Here is an 11853-nt window from a genome sequence, read left to right as displayed (position 1 = left end):
AGTAACTTAGCATGCAAGCACATAGCTTATTCACATTGTTGTTCAGCAGAAACCAACACAACATTGGGAAGGAATTATCCTCCAATTAAAAAAATAATAATAGTGTTTAATGGTTGCACCTAAATTTACAGAAGTTAAGAAATTAAAAAAAAAAATACAGTACCCCAGGTCTAGATACCAATCTTGGGAAATGTCAGGTCAGACAATGTGCCAGCCCTTCAGACTCTTCTGATACCGGGAATGGGCTGGGTTTGGGTTGGTTTCTCTGGTCCAGACCCATTCAGGGGAGGGTTGAATGAGGAAGCAGGAAGATGCCCCTGGCTGTGGTTCGGTGGGCAGGGGGCACAGGTTCATCAGGACAATGTCCTTCTGACTCTCAAGACAGTTTCCCCAAAACTGTCCTCCTCCACCCCTGGTCAGCAAACAAATGCCCCCTGCCTTTTCCAGAACAGCTCCCATCACTCCAGCTTCCCGGCTCACATCAGGCTATGATCGTACTACATCCGGGGAAAGATTCAGAGCCTCCGGGGCCCATTACTGCCTTGTTGCTGATGCTTCTGCCGTAATTGCCTGAGCAGTTCATTTTCCTAGACGGTCGCCCTGACTTTGCTTTCCCAGAGCTAGAGAGAACAGAAGCGCCTGAGTGACAGACCAAAAGCCAGGCGAAGGCAACGTGCATTTCATTCCCTACCCATAGTATCCCTATTTAGGAAGGCATGCTGGAGCTCTGGAGCACTTGGCTGATCTGATTTTTAATCATCAAGTGTAAAAATGAAATCATTCGCAGCACCTGAAGTGATTTTTGTCAGTGTCACCCACTGTTTCTGTAGATTAATTTTTTAGACCAGAAAGAAAAAGCCCTACGTTTCAGCGATAAAAAGAAAAACTGGTTCCCCTCTTCCACCCCCTGTCAAAAGTTTCTTATGTAAGGAGTTTGTTTTCTTGTCCTTTTTTTTTAAGAGGAAGAGTTCACTGATCCAGATGGGGAACAAAATGGTGGGGCTAAGACCCCCACTCCACCCACCCCTTGGGAGATGGATTAATCAGTGTCTTTCAGATGTATTTACAAAAATGATATGTTTAAACATTTCAATAAACAGATTAAAAGCAAGATATGTATATCAGCCTCTGCCAGCTACTTCTCCAAGCCAAGTATCCCTTTGTCCTCATGAAACCGAATGATGACTGTTCCTCAAGTCCAAGTCCTGGCCTAGGAGACCCCAGGGATTTTGTTCTCTTGGTGGCCTCTGAGCTCGTGTTCTGGCTTTCTTTCCCACCATCCCATCCTCCGGGTGTGTCCCTTCCGTGTTGTTATTGTTCAGTCACTAAGTTGTGTCCAGCTCTTTGCGATCCCATGGACTGCAGCACACCCGGTTTCCTTGTCCTTCACTCAAACTCATGTCCATTGAGTCAGTGGATTGGCTTGTTTTCCTGTCCAGGAGAAGCTGTGCTTTGTCCAGTCTGCCCTGTCACCTCCCACTGCCTGGAGAAGGTTTTGCCATCACTGAACTGTTTTTCATTGGAAGGACTGATGCCGAAGCTGAAGCTCCAATACTTTGGCTACCTGATGCTAAGAACTGACTCATTGGAAAAGAACCTGATGCTGGGAAAGATTGAAGGCAAAAAGAGAAGAGGGCAGCAGAGCATGAGATGGTTAGACAGCATCACCGACTTAATGGACATGAACCTGACCAAATTCTAGGAGATAGTGGAGGACAGGGAAGCCTGGCGTGCTCCAGTCTATGGGGTTACAGAGTCAAACATGACTGAGTGACTGAACTGGACAACAACAAATTGCTCTTCATCTTTTCTGTGATACATGTTCAAGATGCTTGAGGAAAAATAAGGACAAAAACCAAACAGGCAGATACCAACCCAAAAAAGCCATGAAGAAGAAAACAGAACCACTCCTGGGAAATTGCATTCCACAGCTACTCACACATTCACCAACTATTTCTTGAACACCAAACAGGTTCCAAGTTTCTGTTCTAGGTCAAAGGAACAGAGGAGAATAAGATAAGGCCCCTGCACTTGTGGGCTCACCTTTTGGAGTAGGAGACAATCATATAGAAGAAAACATATAAGTGAGTGAAGTCATTTCAGATAGAGATAAGTGATGAATAAAAAAAAAAAAATGGAGTGCTGTGACACAGGATGAGGACAGCTGAAATGCAAGGATGATTCAGCCAAGGGGAAATCTGAGGGTGAGTTGTTCCAAATAGAGGGAGTTTGATGTGCAAAGGTCCTGGGGTGAGCAGCCACTTGGCAACTTAAAACCAGCAGAAGGCTGATGGATATGCATAACAATAGCAAAGAGGAAGATGCTACAAGATGAGGCCAAAGTCCAATCAGAGGACAAGGGGTGTAGAGCTTTTGAGGCCACAGGTGGCTCAGATGGTAAAGAATCTGCCTGCCGCGCAGGAGACCCAGGCTTGATCCCTGGGTTGGGAAGATCCCCAGGAGAAGGGAATGGCAATACTGAAGCCCCACTACAGTATTCTTGCCTGGAGGATTCCACAAACAGAGAAGCCTGGTGGGTCACAGTCCACAGGGTCGCAAAGAGTCGGACATGACTGAGCGACTAACAGTAACATTAAGACATGGCAGGGAGGCTGGGAAATCTGTTGAGAGAAAGAGGGTCAGGACAGAAGAACGAGCTTTTCATTGGAGTTTGGAGAAGAGGGACATTGGAGGAGGGAATGTGGATGAAAAAGGAAGAAGAAATGTTTCAAGTTTTGCTGTGGATCATGAGACTCCTCCCAAGCACTGAAGAAACTCAAGCAAAGGACCTTGCTGTTTGCCTATCAGATAAATCACCTGCTGTCTCCTACAAGCCCCTATCTGGGGCTTGTAAAGCTGCTTTGAGACTGGACCACGTGAGTTCCTGTTCCAAAGGTGTTATATACTCATTCTACAGGCTCGACCCATGTGTGTGACTACGTTCTGGACTCACGATTCCTCTCCCTGGAGCAGGAAAAGTGATCCAGCCTGGCTAGATGTTGCATCCTCTGTGAGGTGTGACCCAATTGTCCAGGCACCCTGGGAACTTGTCCTCTCTCAGGGAGCTCCTGTAGCTTGCACATCCTTCCCCATGCACTTCAAACAGCATGTTGCAATGATTGGTTTACCCATCAGCTTCTGTCACCAGTTGCACTCCTTGAAGATGGTGACAAATTTTAACTTTCTAAGCCCAGCTCCACGGGGCTTCCCAGGTGGCACTAGTGATAAAGAACCCGCCTGCCAATGCAAGAGATGTAAGAGACATGGGTTCGACCCCTAGGTCAGAAAGATCCTCTGTAGGAGGGCATGGCAACCCACTCCACTATTCTTGCCTGGAGAATTCCATGGACAGAGGAGCCTGACAGGCTATGGTCCATGTAGTTGCAAAGAGTGGAACACAACTGAAGTGACTTAGCACACACACATGTAGCCAGCTCCACACAGGTACTTGGTAAGCAACTGTTAGACTGACTTCCCAGCTGTGCTGGGAGAGCAAAGGTTGTTTGTAGCTTTTTCAAAGAAAGAGTTCCCCCTGGCAAGAAACAGTGGGGCAGTAACTCCCTCTCCAAGGCTGGGCTGGCCAAAGCAACTTCCTACCAGGTCCTTTTCCCTCTAGGACCTTCCTGTTCTCCAGAGCTTAGCATGGCAGGGATGCTCAACTTCTGACTTGTCCTTCCTCGGGTGTACTTGGTGGGGGCGGGGGTGGCTAGGACCATCAGGTGTGTTTGTCCAGTCTCCCGATCAAGTCTGGGCAGCTGGGAGACCCAGGCTTCTGGGGGCAGCATCCTGCACCGTGAAGCACTTCACCCAGTGGGCCTGGGAGCAAGACCGCTCGGTGAGGCAATCGGTTCCTCCCACCATGACTTCTGCTCCATGGGAAGCCCAGCCCAGGGAAGTGGGAGCCAAACACAAATCAGGCCCTGACCTTCTCAAAAGTCAGGCAGCAGGGCTCAGGCATGCTTAATATTGCTTTGACTTCTTCCTGTTCTCGTGGGGTCCAGTTGTGCCGAGTTTGGCCCCGAGGGGAAGAACTCAGGGCAGTGCGGGCTGGGAGCCAGTGCACGTGTTCTCTGTAGGCGGGAAGGAGAGGGAGCCAAGAGCGGTGAACTCAGGAACACGGTCTGCAGGGGCCGCTCAGCCTGCTGGGCTGTGGGTGGAGAAGGCAGTTGAGCAGGATGGGAATGGATTGTGTGCCCACCAGCAGCAAAGGTCCAGTAATCTCCCTTCACCCCCAGGCCCCCTGTAAACACCACACTCCTCCCATGACCAGAGGGCTGATTTTCAAACAGAATTCCGTCCAACATCCTCACTCTAGTCACAGCTCCCTGAAGTAGTCTCTGCCACCTGCATGGTCGCCAGGGTGCTGGCCTCTGCACACCTCTGCGGCTCCGTCCCAAACCCCACTTCCTGTTTGCATCCCAGCCCACCATGGCCTTTCAGCTCCTGCTGGCGTGGGGGTCCCAGGGGAGCCATTCCCAGTCCCGAGGTCTGTGTCCGTCCTTCCATCTGCACCTCATCGCCTTGCTCCAGACCTTCAGACCTAACTCAGATCTGGGGTCTTCTGGGGAGCCTGAGAAGAGGCTCATGTCACCATGCTTAGCCATTAACCTGAGCTCCTTTCTTCAGCAGACAAGACAGAGGGGCTGGGGCAGCCCACCCCTCCATCATCAGTCCCTGGGCTCAGCTACTCTCTTGGGGAACATCTCTCAACATATGGGGGTGCGGTTGGCACCAACATTTGGGGCCAACCCTGTTAACTCTAAAAGCACAAATCCCAAACCATCTCACTTAAAACTTGCAAATCTCCAGGAAGACTTTCCCATGAGAATTCACTCTCTCCAAAGAGTCTGTGCCCAAGATTCAGGTATCAATCATCAGTGGACAGGGCTCTACCAAGCTCCCAAAATCTCAGAGCAGAGGTCTTAGGGCACCTAAGGTTGAACCTGGGCTCCGTTCTCACTAGTTGTGGACAAGTTCCTTTATCTTTCAAAGCATTCATAGACTACTCTGTCTGGCAGGGACGATAATAACCCCAGGCACTTGGGTCAATTAAGTTCATGGTGCTCCCCAAAAGGCAGGTGGATCTCTAACCCCAGTCAATGTTAATGGGAGCATTTTTGTGTGTGTGCTCAGTCATGTCCAGCTCTTTGCGACCTCATGGATTGCAGCCCGCCAGGCTCCTCTGTCCATGGAATTTTCCAGGCAAGAGTACTGCAGTGGGTTACTATTCCCTTCTCCAGAGTATTGTCCCAACCCGGGGATTGAACCGCGTCTGTTGCATATCCTGCATTGGCAGGCAGATTCTTTACCACTGAGCCACCTGGGAAGCCATGGTGGAAGCCAGTGGGAACATTACAGCTGCAATTATTCTCATCAACAGCATCCATTCCGGGCATCTTGGCAGGAGGATGACCAGAAAGAGGGACTGCCTCTTCCTCTCTGGAGAGAGATCCTGAGGAGGGCTTATCCTGAGAGACAGGAGCTGTGTTTCTGGCTGGGTGTGCACAGATCACAATGGCAAGTCACGCACACATCAATGTGTTCCCCCTGCCTCATGCATCCACCTCCACACCAGCCCCCTTGCATCCTCAGCTACACCAGAGAACACGTGTGTGTGCTTGTTCACACACACACACACACACACACACACACACCTCCTGCCCCAGGCCAAACATGCTCCAGGAACGTGGACCTCACCAGGTCCCAACGGTGCTCAGCCCAGTACACCTGCCATAGCCAGAGACCCAGGACAGTAGTGGGGTGCAGGTGGGATGAGCTCATGGCCTCCCACAGGTACACACTGCCAGACGGCCAAGTGTATTTGCATATAATTTGCATGTGTTGATACAGCCTTCCCATCTCTGCATAGAGCGTTTCCAAGCTAACCTGTTATTACTGCTCCTCCAAAGCTTGGTTTTCCTAGGCGCTTGCGCTGCTTACCCACCCACTGTCAGAAAGTCCTAGGCAGGGAGGCGGAATCTGAGCACCTGGAAAGTCAGGCCAGCATCCCTGGGTCTTGGCTGCTCCCCAGGACAGTGAATTTCATCACGCCTCCCCGGGAAAGACCCAAGGAGACCACCCTGCATATAAAATGTTACTGTGTGCCCAGAGCCAGGTACCCACTACAGCACATAGGCAACTTTATTCTCCTCAGGGCCCAGGGAGATAATCTGATGGAGAACTTGACTCCAGCTCCTCCCAGAGCAAGTTTTTCAAGTTTGCATGGGCATACCCTGTACTACAGATACTACTACTGAGTGAGTGAGTGAGTGAAAGTCACTCAGTTTTGCCCGACTCTTTGCGACCCCGTGGACAACACAGTCCATGGAATTCTCCAGGCCAGAATACTGGAGTGGGTAGCCTTTTCCTTCTCCAGGGGACCTTCCCTACCCAGGAATCAAACCGGGGTCTCCTGCATTGCAGGCGGATGCATTACCAACTGAGCTACCAGGGAAGCCCATACTACTACTACTTGTAGCAAATATATAAAAATGAAGAATGCACTGAAAAAACATATATGTATGTGGGCATATACATCTTTAAATGAATCACTGTGCTGCACACTTGAAACTAATATTGTCAATCAACTATACATCAATTTTTAAAAATGCATGATGGGGGGCTTTCCTGGTGGGCTCAGTGGATGAGAATCCACCTGCCACGGCAGGAGACGTGGGTTCAATCCCTAGTCCAAGACAATCCCGCATGCCAAGAAGCAACTGAGTCTGAGTGCCACAACTGCTGAGCCTGTGCTCCAGAGCCCGGGAGCCACAACTACAGAGCCCACATGCTGCAACTGTTGAAGCTGCTGCTGCCTAGAGCCTGTGCTCGGCAACAAGAGAAGCCACTGCACGAGGAACCGAAGAAAACTGCAGTCAGAGAGTAGTCCCTACTTGCTGCAACTAGAGAGAAGCTTGCACAGCAACAAAGACTCAGCACAGCCAAAAAAATAAAATAAATAAATAAAATAATAAATAAAATTATTTTTTTTTAAAAAGGAAAAGAAAAAAAAAATGCAGAAGGGTGAGTTTCCTGGTGGTCCAGTGGCTCAGACTCCATTTTCCCAATGCAGGGAACCTAGGTTCGATCCCTGGTTGGGAAACTAGATCCCATATGCCACAACTAAGAGTTTGCATGCCACAACCAAGACTGAATATCCCGCGTACTGCAACTGAGAACTGGTACAGCCAAATAAATACATAAAAATAAATGTTTTTAAAATAAAAAATTTTAAAAATACAGGATGCCTAGTTAAATTTGAGTCTAGAAGAAACAACAAAGAACAAGCTAGTATATCCTGTGCAATCCTTATACTATAAGAGAATTCACAGCGTCCCTGAAGTCCAGCTGGGCGCCCTGTATTCTATCGGACAGCCCTACCTAGGACCCCAGGCCCACTGGTTTCTAGTATCACTAAAACCATGTTTTCTTCCAGCTTTTAGCTAAGACCAGAGGAACAGGGCTTTACTGCCTAACTGTCCAGCTTCCCACTGTAGGATAGAAAGCGAGAGCAGAGGCTCCACCTAAGGTCAACTGAGAACCGCCAGAAGGAGACACAGTGGCAGGGAGAACACATGTTTCCTAATTTAGCTAAACATCGAAAACCTGTTCCTCTTCTGTGTCTGGGAGGAGCACGGTGGTTATCACTGTGGACGTGAGCCCACGTTTCCTGTGGCGAGAGACACATGTGTTTGCATCAACAGGCCCTGTTTCTAGGGACCCCCCCAGGATGTGAGGCCCACAGCGGTCACAGAGGAGGAGGGGGCCAGGGAGGACCTGTAGATGGGGCTGCTTGGGAGCTAGGGGCCCTGGAGAACCCCGCCCCCTCACGTGGGACGATCGCTTCCACGCTGCACCCCTGTCGAGCTTCCGCATTGCACTGCAGACAACTGGCCCTTCCCAGGACCATAGCTGACAGTTGCCTAGCTGCAGACCTTTGCTGGGGGTGGGAACTCAGCAGGGAAGGAACGGGGCTGGGGACCTTTGCCCTTCACCTGCAGGGAGGCCACCCCTCTGGCCCCACAGGCCTCTCTCCAGTGGGCTGAGCTCTGGCTCTTCCAATGGGGCCCCAGTACTTCCAGAATGGGCAGGACTCTGCCTGCAGACACCACAGGTAAACAGGTGCCTCGCCCAGGAGTAAGAGAGAGGAAAATTCTTCATCAAGCCTTTTTTAGGGGAAAGAGTTATTTTATAGTAAGATCGGTGGATCTACTGTGGAAGGCAATGCAAAAAATAGCATACATAAGGCTCCGTTTCCTCCTCCATCAGAAGGTGATGGGATGGCTGCAGCCTTCCAGGCATTACAAGGACTAGAAAAAGAGATGCAGGCAAAGCATCTCCTTCCCGGGCATAACATTGGGCAGTCAGAGTCAGCAGCAGCAGTCACCTTCTCTGATCATAGTTTTGGACTTATCCCTTCAACTGGCCTGGCATATCAGACCTCTCTGCACTTAAACAAATTACAAAGCAGCTAAAGACTCCAGGTTTTCAGCACCGGGGGAAGCTTTCACTTCATTTTCTAAGGGCATCCTCTGGTCAGGTCTCAAACAGGTGACAAGAGCCTGAAGGTCTGTCATCTGCCCTGTCTGATGTGCCCAGGTGGGCACCCATCTCATACATCAGTGGCCACACACATGGCAAACCTGGAAGGAACCAGAGGTTTCCATTAGAACGGAATTCCCGTTACCCATCCACTGGATCCCCACTCATCACCCCCTGCCAGCTAGGTGTTCCCGGCCCATAAAAATCCAACTGTGGTTGCTGAAGAAGCTTTGGTAGAGGATGTGATGGGCCATGTTCAAGGAGCTTGGTGTGGTCAGGAGGGAATGACTCACCTAGACACACACAGCTCACATGCATGGACTAGGGATCCTTGAGTCCGCTGCCTGGGTTGAAGGACAGAACCCAATCTCGACAAAACACCCAAGTCAGTTCCCTGCCTACTCACACCCTCTCAGTGGTCCTGACCCTCCTTCTTAAGAACTGCTCAAATTCAGTGATGCTACTCTCTCTTGAGGACCCGAGCACTGAACCTGCCCAGTGGCCATCAGAGATCAGCCACACTCTTTGTATTTCTTCACTCGATAGAGAGGTCAACCACTGCTCTGGGATGTTCCTGGGTGGGGTTGTACACTCCCCTGTCTCAGATGGACCAACCATGAAAGACTCAGGAGCTAAATGAAGACCATACATAGGCGGCTCTGAACACCTAGTCGTCAATGACTGAGTCTGACTGTGGGGTCGTGGGGGGATATTTGAATTAATTTAAGAGAGGACAAGAGATGTCCTCTCGAATCAGGGGCTGGGATGCATTCACACTTTCTTACTGACCCTATAATTGTTGCAAATGTACAAAGACACAAAGACAGTTGTCTCAATGGTTCCACTACTGCTCGGCGTTGTTTCTCACGCTTGCCTCTTCCTCATGCCAGCTGTTATCCTGTTTTCACCTCAGAGAGCGAGGCACACTGCTCAGGACAGCTCCTGCATCTAAACTGCTCTTTCAGTACAGCCTGGGCTCCAAAATATGAACAGGTAAGTAGCCTCAGGTGAGATTTCAGCCAACATCTGACCACTTCCAAGTCCCATGATGAGTTCCTGCTAAAATATTACACTTCGTCCTAACTACCTTGGGAGCGATTCTCTGTTTACAAAACACACTTCATCAATATTCACCCAGTGTGGAGATTAGGGAGCCCTGTCCTTCTCTGTGGTGGTAGAGATGCCCCTAAAGCCATTTTTTTTTTCCAAGCCATGATCCAACATCTTTTCCCCCCAATTTTGACTCCGTACAGCCTTTCCTTTTTGAAAAACAAAGCATAACAATTGCAATTCTCCCTTGGCCAGTGGCCAGACCTCCACGGGTTGGAGCCAGGAGATGAACGGATACACCCGGAGAGGGCAAGGTCAGAGAGCGCAACATTCTGGACTCGTGTTTGTGCAGGAGACCAGACCCCGAGGCCCGAGAGCGCCCAGACATGAGGGTCGACACCTCCCGGTTTGAATGACACGCTGAGGACCTTCGGAATCTGAAACACGCCTATGACATTAATTAATGCCAGGCAAACTGTAACAGCAGATCTTAGAGACTAAAAATAAACCTATGCCAACTGATTCATCCCTCACTGCACAGAATTTGGAGCTTTTTTTCTCTGCTTCTCTTCTCCAAGTATGTTACATTGTGGCCTTTTTCCTTTCCCTCCATCTTTGTCGTTCTTCTCTAATCCCTCTCCTTCTGGTCCAGAGGTTGAAAGTGTCCAGAGGAGATGTCCCCACTCGGCTCCCCTTCGACCCACAAACATGCTTAATAAGCAAGGAAATCATTTCTTTTCCTGGCTCCCATGGCGGTGAGCTATGTAATTTGTCCTTAATATTTTCCATACGGATGTTGCTGTGTTGCCTCACACACACACAACTCTATAGCTTCATTTCCGATTACAGTCCGTTCTATTTTAAACTTTGTTGATTTCTACTGGGAAGGAAGCCTATTTCATAGAGATTAGCTGGACAGCTGGGTCTGATTGCTTCTGATTACCGGGCTTGGGGCCACTGGGCAGACAGGTTTCCCAAAGCCCCATAGATGGAGAACCACTCTGTAGGGACCCACTTTGGGGTCAGCGCTCACTCCAAGGAGGAAGGTCAGTGGCCTCAGTCGGAAATCAACAGGTCAAGCCAAAGGCAGGGTCAGCCCTTAATCCACGTCTCGGCTCAGGAGGCTGTGCTGAGAGGTGGAGGAGGGGGCCTGAGAAGCCCCCTGACTCCAAGGCACTCACGGGGACCTGAGTGGGGGCTTGTGTCACAGAAAACTGCGTGTGCTTGGAAGAGAGCATCCATCATGCTTGCCTGATAGAATCACTCGGGAGGTGACAGACAAGGCTCAGTGATTAAGCTCCCTTCATCTGGCCTTGCCTCCCAGACCTCCAGGTGCACAAAGAAATCACAAAGACCTCTCTCACCTTGAAGTGGTCAGTCCACAGGCAGGTGGGGGCTGCCGCGCTCTCCGGAAAACTGGTGGCTCCGATGAGGCACGAGTTTCCTCCCTCCTCGTCCCATGTCTGCCTTTGCTTCTCTTTCTGCCTTCTCTAGAGGAAACCGAGTGCTGGAAAATTTTTTTTAATTGTGTGTGTGGAGGATGGTGGGTGTCAGGGGTGCAGGGTGGTGGGGGGGTGGTGGAGGGACCCGGGGGGTAGGGGTGCAGCCTGCCCTGGTGTGGGTTCGGGTGTAATGGCCGATGCTGGAGATACGGCTTGCCTGCCGATGCTCAGTGGTACTGCAGCTCTGTGTGTGGGCGGCGGCAGCTACACGGCTGGGTTTCAAACCATTACACTGAACATTTGCAAACAGATAAAAAAACAAAACCATCCGGTACAAATGGAATCTTCTGTTTTTCTTTCCCCCCACACATTCTCCCTTGCACCTCTCTTCTGGAGTTTCAGAGAAGGTGGGCAAGGGTGGGTTTCTTTCTCTCTAGGCTCCCCCCACCTCATCACCCCATGTCTTCTGGCCACACCATTTACCCTTAGGGCCACTGAGCTGGACGGGAAGGTCAGGTCATACAGACCAACCCCCAGGCAGTGGGCATGCCCAGACATTTGGGAAGGATTTTCTCTTCTCTGGGGTCTTGCCCTGATTCCAGCCACTGAGACCCATCACACCCAAGGACGGTTTATACATCCGTATTTGGCCACCTGGATCCCTCCTGGTTGCAAAGCTACCTTGGAACTGGCTGACGAACGGGAGAGAGGTGCACTTTCATATCCAGTGAACGCCTTCTCAAGGAATACTCTGTGAATGGTGGCATAAGATACTCCATGAAAAGGGAAAAAAAAAAATCCTGTGGACAAATTACCTTGG

General features: G+C 50.2%; 1 protein-coding gene across 2 annotated transcripts in view; it reads right to left on the bottom strand.

Annotated features, from left to right (window-relative positions):
- ZNF831 (zinc finger protein 831) overlaps positions 1–11152 on the bottom strand; it is a 95767-nt gene extending 84615 nt beyond the window's left edge. For both annotated transcript variants that reach the window (XM_045162665.1, XM_045162666.1), the window contains exon 1: positions 10956–11152. The gene's annotated coding sequence lies outside the window, so the exon portion shown is untranslated. The remainder of the gene's footprint in view (positions 1–10955) is intronic.
- Between the last annotated feature and the right edge of the window lie 701 nt (positions 11153–11853).

This window comes from Bubalus bubalis, chromosome 14 (genome assembly GCF_019923935.1).
Source record: "Bubalus bubalis isolate 160015118507 breed Murrah chromosome 14, NDDB_SH_1, whole genome shotgun sequence".
Classification (NCBI taxonomy): Eukaryota; Metazoa; Chordata; class Mammalia; order Artiodactyla; family Bovidae; genus Bubalus; species Bubalus bubalis.
This window is presented reverse-complemented; position numbering and strand designations above follow the sequence as displayed.